This window comes from Sus scrofa, chromosome X (assembly GCF_000003025.6).
Source record: "Sus scrofa isolate TJ Tabasco breed Duroc chromosome X, Sscrofa11.1, whole genome shotgun sequence".
NCBI classification, from domain to species: domain Eukaryota; kingdom Metazoa; phylum Chordata; class Mammalia; order Artiodactyla; family Suidae; genus Sus; species Sus scrofa.
The window spans coordinates 70,468,581-70,478,877 of NC_010461.5; the positions used below are offsets into that span (position 1 = coordinate 70,468,581).

The 10,297-nt window shown below is 37.9% G+C and overlaps 1 long non-coding RNA gene across 1 annotated transcript in view; it reads right to left on the reverse strand.

Annotated features, from left to right (window-relative positions):
* Window positions 1–6,001, reverse strand: part of LOC110257755 — a 35,392-nt gene extending 29,391 nt beyond the window's left edge. The window contains exon 1 of the long non-coding RNA XR_002340710.1: window positions 5,701–6,001. This is a non-coding gene — a long non-coding RNA (uncharacterized LOC110257755). The remainder of the gene's footprint in view (window positions 1–5,700) is intronic.

Here is a 10,297-nt window from a genome sequence, read left to right on the forward strand (position 1 = left end):
AATGTACAAGTGACTTTTTGGAACTATATATTCAGACAATAAACACAAAATACATATATTTTAAGAACAATGACAGGTCATACCCAATACACCTCAGCATTCAGGAAAAAAATTACTTGTAAAATATATTTCTTCAGATGAAAATATAAATGTACTGTTTTTTCTTTGATTTTAATGCCTCTCTAACATGAAAGAATAAAAATATATGCATCACTTGCAAAACTGGTCAAATGGTAAGAAATCTATAGTTCATCACATTTCAAAGGGTGGAAAATTTTGCTTTACTTTCAGTACCTTCTAATGGACTGTAAAATCTAATAACAAAGAAAAAAAATTCTTCTAGTCAAAGTTCAAAAAAGGAGAAACAAAATTTAAAATGGGTTTTTGTAACTTATACTAGAAGGAGCACTTGAAGAGGATACTGAGGTATGTATTCGGTATATTTGTGAACAAAAAAATCTATTTAAAATTGGTTAGTTTTATCTCAATAGGTATATATTTTGGCAATTTCTTTAATGTTTTTCAGGGTCTACAAAGACCCAATCTGATTCTGTGGAACTCAAAAATGGCGGGGGTTGCACTCTCATACCTAGTCTTACAATAAAGAAGGGACTGGCCAAATAGTTACTGATCTTGACACCATAGGGCATACAATCTGTCACCAAATCTTGCTCCTGTTCCTTTCCTCATAATTAGAATTAGAGCATTCCCTTAATATTATAAATAGTATATATTTATCTCTCTTACCAAGATCCTGCTTCCTGTACCACCAACTTTGATGCTGTCAATACTCATTCATTCACAAGATATATATTGAGTGTCTATTAAATACTGAATAGTATTTTAGGCATTGAGGATATTACAGTTATCTGAATGATATAGCTTCTGCCCTTCAAGGGCTGATAATCTAGATTGAGGGAACATAATGATGTAGTTTGTCAGCATCATCATTTCAGGTTCCCAAAGACTCCCTCAGATTAATTCAGACAACTTCTGTGCTTTTGTAGACCCAATCATAATGCCCCTGAGATGCACCTGCTTTATTAAAAGCCACTAGTAGGTGCTTTCAGATGGTGGTGATAATTTTCTTCTAAAGTTTAGGTTGGCTTTTTGATGGACTTTTTAAAAGAGAAGAGGGAGTTCCTATTGTGGTTCAGTTGGTTAAGAACCTGACTAGTATCCATGAGGATGTGGGTTTGATCCCTGGCCTAGCTCAGTGGGTTAAGGATCTGGCATCGCCACAAGTTGTAGCATAGGTTGCAGATGTGGCTCGGATTTGACATTGCTGTGGCTGCGGTGTAGGCCAGCAGCTGAAGCTCCCATTTGACCCTTAGCCCAGGAACTTCCATGTGCTGCAGGTGCAGCACTAAAAAGAAAAAAAAAAAAAAAGAGAGAGAGAAAGGAAATATAACATTTTGCAGCTATTGCATGGAAGTAATTCTTAGGTAGTGAACTAGAAGATATTAGCACATCTATAGGAAGATTTCATGGTAGACTGTTATTTAGTATTTGTTTAAAATTTAAGCATTGTATGACTATTTCAAAAGACAAAACTCTTTAACAAGTAAAAGAACATGAGTAAGTGTCATTTTAACAGTAAATAAAATTCAAGACTATGAATTTTAAGGAAATTAGTATTTTTCTATTATACAAATAAATGCACCAGAGGACTACACAGTGCCTTGTTTTTCTGAAATAGGTGTTTATGTACAGATTCCTCATTTACACCTAGAAAGTAGTTCAGGCTCTATAAAATCAAGTTTTATATGACAAGCCACTAAGTTTTTTGGATAAGAAAACACATAACTGATATATTCTTAGCAACTTTTTCTTCTTCGATTCCTGGATACTTCAAAGTTTTTGTAAGATTTTGTTCTCAAAATCCATATGCTAACCTTCAAATATGTTCTTAAACAAGGTTAGACCAGAATACCCTTTGGTTCACTGTCAATTCTGGGCTCTTTTTGTCCTCATATGTAGGAGAAACAACAGAAAAACCGAGCAAGGGATGAACATGAAAACATAGTAAGGGATATTATCCGAAAATAGAAAGACAAGGAATAAGACAGAAATCTTTATGGTAGCAGACTAGCCAGTAAATCCTAATTCAAAAGGTGTGTAATAAATCTATTGGCATACAATAGATATATCTGCTTATGCTTAGTATTTTATGCTTTGCTACCTGCTGTTAATACACAGCTTCTAGGTATTCATTCATACATTTACTGCTAATCTGAGATGAGCAAGATATGGTCACAAGTAATACAGATAAAAAGATCTCTGAAGAAATCAGAAGATAATGGGTCTGACAAAAATACAAGGCATAAAATTATTATAACTATAAATTTGTAAGTACTGTGGACAGAAACGCCATATCTGCTGGAGAAAATTTACATCCACTTTTGATACAGTAAACATTTATTGAGAGTTTGTGAAGTCCTGGTAAGTTCATTAAAGCAGATTATGATATCAATTTATAAGTTTCCTGTATTATCTATACTGTGAAAAGAATATACTCCAGGGACAACAGAACTGGTGTTCTTATTATATTTTGACCCTATCAATAGCATGCACTCCCTTAATATCATCAGTTGAAACTCTTCAAAGATTAAAACAACAGTGTCATACTTAAGTAGGATAAAGTGAATTTTCACATCAACATCTATTGTCTAGACTAAATGGTTCATTCTGATTGTTTGATTTTAAAGAATCTTTATATTAATTAATGAGATATTACATAATGAGGTATATACTACAGAACTGAAAATAGAAAATGATTTTCAAAATTAGTCTAAGTAGCGTCCTAAAACAATGTTAAAAATGATACTTTCCCCATTATTAGTACTACTTCTAATACTACAAGTATCTACCCATATTTATTAAACACTTACCATAGTCCTAGGATTATGTCAAATGTTTTAACTACATTATTTCTTTTAATCTTAAAATCATTCTATGAGTTGTCTAACGATCTCCATTTTTGAGTAAGAAAATTAAATTTAAGAAAATTTTAATAACTTGTTTGGGGTCCCACCACTAAATAGTAGAGCCATAGAGATAATTCCAGTTTTTCATGCCTTGTATTTTTAACCATGATTATACTATCCTATTTTACTCCCTTCTTGGACAGTAGTTCTTTTGTTCATTTTACTCTGTTGGTTCACTGGTTACCTTGTATAGAGCAAAAATATGAACTTGACCAAGCTTTCTGGTATGAACTGCAGAGATTTTAACACACAGACAAGGCAGGATAGGGTGAAGTCCACCACATTATATGTATTTAATTCTAAGGCTCTCACATATTTTTTTTTTCAGTTATACATTACCTCATCAACTAAAAATTATGTCCTCATCTACAGGGATACTAAAGAAGAAAATATCATGGAGAATGAGTCTATGATTTTCCCTTGCTAAACAAAAACGCAAACATGTCTTGTCATACCGTACAGTAATTATTTCAACAAATATTTAAGTATCACCTATGTCTCAGTCACTGCTTTTAGTGCTAGGGACACAATGATAATAACAGAATTTAATAGTGAGAGAGAATATTAAAAAATAAGAAAGAGACAAGTAATATAATGTCAAGAAGTAGTAAGTTTAGTAGGAGAAAATTAATTAAGAGAAAATGTTAAAGAGTGATAGCAGGGCAGGGAAGGCTGTTTACATTAAATGGAATGATCAAAGAGGAACTCACAGAGGAGATGATAATAATTTAAGCTGAGACCTGTATTATGAGATGTGGGTACACAATTCTAAAATCTAGGGGAAGAGCACTCAAGAAGAGATAATATCTTGATGCAAAAACACAGGCAGGAATTATCATGGTGGATTTAAGATCAGAGTGGCTGAAGCACAGTAAGCTTATGGGAGGATAGTAGTTATGGTTGGACCGAGGCTAATAAAAGTGAGGTCTTGCAGACCCTTGGATTTTATTCAGAGTATGAGGAGAATTCAATAAAGGTTTTTGAGCTAAGGAGTGATATGACCTGATTTGTGTTTTAAAAGAATCACTCTGGCTGCTACATTGAGAAAAGAAGAGGGGTCTGAAACAGGGAAATTAGGAGGCTATGTAGCAATCCAGGTGAGGTGCTAGTAGTTGGGTATTGATGCAAGTGGTGAGTGGTCAGATTTGGTATGTATTTTGAAACAGTATTAAAAGATTTTATAATGGACTACATTATGAAATATAAATGGAAAGGAACGTTCAGGTTTTTATGCTGGGCGTTTATGCTGGGTAAATGGTGATGCCATTTACCAAGATGAGAAAGGGAGAGAAACAGGTTACATAACAGGGTGGTATAGAAGAACAGGGACTGAAGGCAAGATGTCAGAAGAGTAGGGGGACAGGCTCACCCTCTCCCGCAAACACAACAACAACAACAAAAAAAAATCTACATGTTAAATGACTCACACAGAACAGCAATTGAATGCTGGCAGAAGAACTTAAACCTCCAATAACGGCAAGAATCTCGTGACATAACTGGGTAAAACAAGAGAAAAGAGGAGAGTGAGAGAAGGGGAATCAGGACCAGATGGACGCTCCTGAGAGGGAACTGTGAAGGAGAAAGGGAACCCACACCCTGGAGAGTCACCTAATCGATGGAAAGATCAACCTAGACAGAGGGATCTCCAGATGCCAAGAAGAGCACAGCAGTAGGTCTGAGATCTGAAAAGTAGAGTGAGAGCTGAACAGATCATCTGAACTACTGGCACAGTCACCAAAAACTGAGATTCTCGGGTGGGGGCTGGGCACCAAGACCTAGGCTTCAGAGGTTAGTCCCCGGGAGCGGGCTGGGGTTGGTGGTGTGGAGACAGCCTGAGGGATTAGGAAGTGGTGCATCATGGTTGGAGGGAGCAATAAGCTAAAGGCTGGGGAGTGGAAAGCCACAACAGAGGGAACCTGGGAGAAGGTCTGGATCCACAGGGGAGACAAGGCACCAGCGTTAGGGAGGGGAGAGGAGGAGGGGCAGGCTGCCATAGAATACTCCTTGTGCCCCAGTGAGCAGACTTGCCCGCCAGCTAGCAGAGAGCAGTGCTTCCCAGTACATCCCCCCTCCCCTACCCAGCGTGCCTGACCTGAGGCCGCCTGCCATTCAGGAGGGCTGGCCTCACCACTTGCGGGAGGCCAACCACCTCAGGGGCTTTCTCTGCCCTGGCCTGCCCACCCTTTGGAGGGGCTACACTCCAGTGGAGCAGCACCCAGCACCGCCAGCCCCCTGGAAGAGCTCCGTAGCCCAGAAACACCAGAGCAAGCTCTGCCCAGCCATGGGAAGTTTGCCTCCATTGTGGGGCAGTTCTGCCAGTTCCAGCTGCCCTGGGGAAGTGCCTGTTTGTCTTCCAGAGGCCTGGCTAGCTACTCCCACCCTCAGGAGGTGCCGCACTCCTGTGAATCAGCGCCCAACACTGCCAGATACCTGGAAGAGCTCTGCAGCCTAGAAATGCCAGAGCAAGCTCTGCCCGGCCACGGGAAGTCTGCCTCCATTGTGGGGCAGTCCTGCCAGTTCTGGCTGCCCTAGGGAAATGCTCCTTTGTCTCCCAGTGGCCCAGCTAGCCGCTCCCATGGTAGGGAAGTGCCACACTCCCGTGAAGCAGCACCTGGCACCACCAGCCACCTGGAAGAACCCTGCAGCCCAGAAACACCAGAGCAAGCTCTGCCTGGGCCACGGGAAGTCTGCCTCCATTGCAAGGTGGTCCTACCTGTTCCAGCTGCCCTGGGGAAGCACTTCTTTGTCTCCCAGCAGCCCAGCTAGCTGCTACCACCCTCAGGAGGTGCTGCATTCCTAAGGAGCAGCTGCCCAGAACCGCCCACCCCCTGGGAGAGCTCCACAGCCCATAAATGCCAGAGCAAGCTCTGCTCAGTCACAGGAAGTCTGTCTCCATCACGGTACAGACCTGCCAGTCCCACTGCCCTTGGAAAGTCCTTCTTTGCTTCAGAGTGACACTGCTAGCCCCGCCCACACTTGGGAAATGCTCCACTGCCTCAAGAAGACTGACCAACATTGCCAACCCTTGGGAAACATTCCACAGCAGTGCCAGGGCAAACCCTGCCCAGCCATGGGAAGTACACCTCCACCAAAAAAAAAAAAAAAAAAAAAAAAAAAGAAAGAAAATAACAGGAAAGATGAAGAAGCTCAGAAACCATTCCCAGTTAAACCAACAGGAGAACTCACCTAAAGCAGTCAACAGTGAAACAGGACTCTGCAGTCTGATAGACTCAGAGTTCAAAAGGGAGATAGTGAAAATACTGAAGGAATTAAGAGAAGATATGAACAGTAATGCAGACATCCTCAGAAAGGAGCTAGAAAATATAAGGAGAAGCCAAGAAAAACTAGAAAATTCATTTGCAGAGATACAAACTGAGTTAAAGGCAGTAAAAACCAGAATGAATAACACAGAAGAATGAATTAGTGATGTGGAAGATAGAATAATGGAAATCACACAAACAGGACAGCAGATAAAACCAAATGAAAAAACATGAAAGCAATATAAGAGACCTATGGGATAATATAAAGTGGGCCAATCTACGCATAATAGGAATTCCAGAAGGAGTAGAAAAAGATAAGGGGATGGAAAATATATTTGAAGAAATTATCAATGGAAACTTCCCAAATCTAAAAGATACAGGAAGCACAGGGGGCCCCAAACAAGTTGAACCCAAATAGACCCACACCAACACACATTATAATAAAAATGGCAAAAGTTAGTGATAAAGAGAGGATCCTAAAGGCAGCAAGAAAAAAGCAAAATGTCACTTAAAAGGGAAACCCCATAAGGCTATCAGATGATTTCTCTACAGAAACTCTACAGGCCAGGAGGGAATGGCAAGAGATATTTAAAGTGCTAAAAGGAAAAAATATGCAACCTAGAATATGCTTTCCAGCAAGAATATCATTTAAAATAGAAGGGGAAGTAAAAATTTTTTCCAACAAAGAAAAGCAAAAAGAATACAGCAATATAAAACCCATTCTAAAAGAAATAGTGAAAGGGCTACACTAAATCAAACAAAAAAAGGGGAAGAACTAGGACAGAGGAAACCACAATCAGAGAGCAGTCACTCAAATAAGCCATCATACAGATCTAATCACGAACATGTTTAAAACAAAATAAAATAAAAAAAAAAACACATCAAAATCATAAAATGTGGGCAAGGGAAGTAAGGAAATAAATAGATTCTTTTTTTAACTTTCTTTTTTTTAATTTTAATAAGCTAATGAAGTATTTGAAACTACAGGACTATCAGGCTAAAACACACAATTACAGGAAGGGGTTAACATACTTAAAAAACAGGGCAACCATAAATGAAGACCAAACATTACATTCACAAAAAATGAAAAGAAAAACACTCAAGCAGAAAATAATTGGAGACTATCCAACCAAAAAAGAAAGAAAGAAGGAAAGAAAGAGAATGGAGAATCATAGAATCGACTGGAAAATTAGGTTAAAACTGGGGATAAATAATCATCTATCAATTATGACCTTAAATGTCAATGGACTGAATGCTCCAATCAAAAGACACAGAGTGGAAGATTGGATAAAAAAGCAAATACCTTCAATCTTCTGCCTACAAGAAACTCATCTTAGGACAAAGGACACATATAGATTGAAAGTGAGGGGGTGGAAAAAATATTTCATGCCAATGGACATGACAGGAAAGCAGGAGTTGCAATACTCATATCAGACCAAATAGACTTTAAAATTAAAGCCATAAAGAAAGACAAAGGACAGTATTTAATGATTAAAGGATCCATTCAAGAAGAGGATATTACCATTGACAACATATATGCCCCAAATATTGGAGCACCCAGATACATACAACAAATATTAACAGACATAAAGGGAGAAATTGATGGGAATACAATCACAGTACGATACTTTAATAACCAACTCACATCAGTGGACAGATCCTCTAGACAGAAAACCAATAAAGCAACAGAAATCCTAAAGGAAACAATAGAAAAGTTAGACTTAATTGACATCTTCAGGACACTACATCCAAAAAATCAGAATATATATTCTTCTCAAGTGTGCATGGAACCTTCTCAAGAATTGATCACATATTGGGACACAAAGCTAGCCTCAACAAATTTAAGAGCATAAAAATTATTTCAAGTATCTTCTCTGCCCACAATGGTATGAAAATAGAAATCAACCACAGGAAAAGAAATTAGAATAAACCTACTACATGGAAACTAAACAACATGCTACCAAAAAACCAATGGGTCAATGAGGAAATCAAGAAGGAAATTAAAAAATACCTCGAGACAAAGGATGATGAAGACACAACCTCTGAAAATCTATGGGATGCTGCAAAAGCAGTGCTCAGAGGGAAATTCATAGCAATACAGGCTTTCCTCACAAAAAGAAGATCTTGAATTGACAACTTAACCCACCACCTAAATGATTAGAAAAAGAACAAAAAAGACCTAAAGTCAGCAGAAGGAAGGAAATTATAAAGATCAAAGAAGAAATGAATAAAATAGAGATTCAAAAAACAATAGAGAAAATCAATAAAACCAAGAGATGGTTCTTTGAAAAGGTAAACAAAATTTACAAACCCCTGGCAGACTCACTAAGAGAGAAAGAACCCAAATAAACAAAATTAGAAATGAAAAAGAAGAAGTCACAAAGTATACTGCAGAAATACCAAAATCCTTAAGAGAATACTGTGAACAACCATATGCCAACAAATTTGACAATCTGGAAGAAATGGACAACTTTCTAGAATCTTACAGCCTGCCAAAACTGAATCAACAAGAAACAGACCAACTGAACAGACCGATCACTAGAAATGAAATTGAAGAGGTCATAAAATCACTCCCTACAAATAAAAGTCCAGGACCACATGGCTTCACAGGTGAATTCTATCAAACATATAAAGAGGAATTGGTGCCCATCCTCCTTAAACTTTTTCAAAAGGGTGAGGAAGAAGGCATGCTCCCAAAGACATTCTATGACACAGCCATCACCCTAATTCAAAAACAAGACAAAGATAACACCAAAAAAGAAAACTATCGGCCAATATCTTTGATGAATATAGGCGCAAGAATTCTCAACAAAATTCTAGCCAACTGAATCCAACAACATATCAAAAAAATTATACACCATGACCAGGTTGGGTTCATCCCAGGTTCACAAGGATGGTTCAACATAAGCAAAACAATCAACATCATACACCACATTAACAAAAGAAAAGGTCAAAAATCATATGATCATCTCAATAGATGCAGAAAAAGCATTTGACAAAGTTCAACATCCATTTATGATAAAAACTCTCACCAAAGTGGGTATAAAGGGAACATTCCTGAATATAATCAAAGCCATTTATGACAAACCCCCAGCAAATGTAATCCTCAATGGAGAAAAGCTGAAAGCCTTCTCACTCAAATCTGGAACAAGACAGGGATGCCCACTCTCACCACTGCTATTCAGCATAGTTCTGGAAGTCCTAGAACAGCAATTAGACAAACAAAAGAAATCAAAGGCATCCAAATAGGAAGAGAAAGATCAAACTGTCACTGTATGCAGATGACATGATACTATACATAGAAAACCCTAAGGACTCAACCCAAAAACTACTTGAACTGATTAACAAAATCAGCAAAGTAGCAGGATATAAGATTAACATTCAGAAATCAGTCACATGTCTGTATACTAACAATGAAATATTAGAAAAGGAATATAAAAATACAATACCTTTTAAAATTGCACCCCCAAAAATCAAATACCTTGGAATACACCTGACCAAAGAGGTAAAGGACTTATATGCTGAGAACTATAAAACATTAATTAAGGAAATTAAAGAAGATGTAAAGAAATGGGAAAATATTCCATGTTCACGGATTGGAAAAATTAATATTTTTAAAATGGCCATACTACTCAAAGCAATCCACAGATTCAGTGAAATCCCTATCAAATTACCCATGACATTTTTCACAGAACTAGAACAAACAATCCAAACATTTATATGGTATCACAAAAGACCCAGAATTGCCAAATCAATCCTGAGAAACAAAAACAAGCAGGAGGCATAACTATCCCAGACTTCAAGCAATATTATAAAGCCACAGTCATAAAAACAGTGTGGTACTGGTATCAAAACAGACAGACAGACCAATGGAACAGAATAGAGAACCTGGAAAAAATCCTGACACCTATGGTCAATTACTCTTTGACAAAAGAGGCAAGAACATAAAATGGGGAAAAGAGAGTCTTTTCAGCAAGTATTGCTGGGAAACCTGGACAGCTGCATGCAAATCAATGAAACTAGAACACACCCTCACACCATGCACAAAAA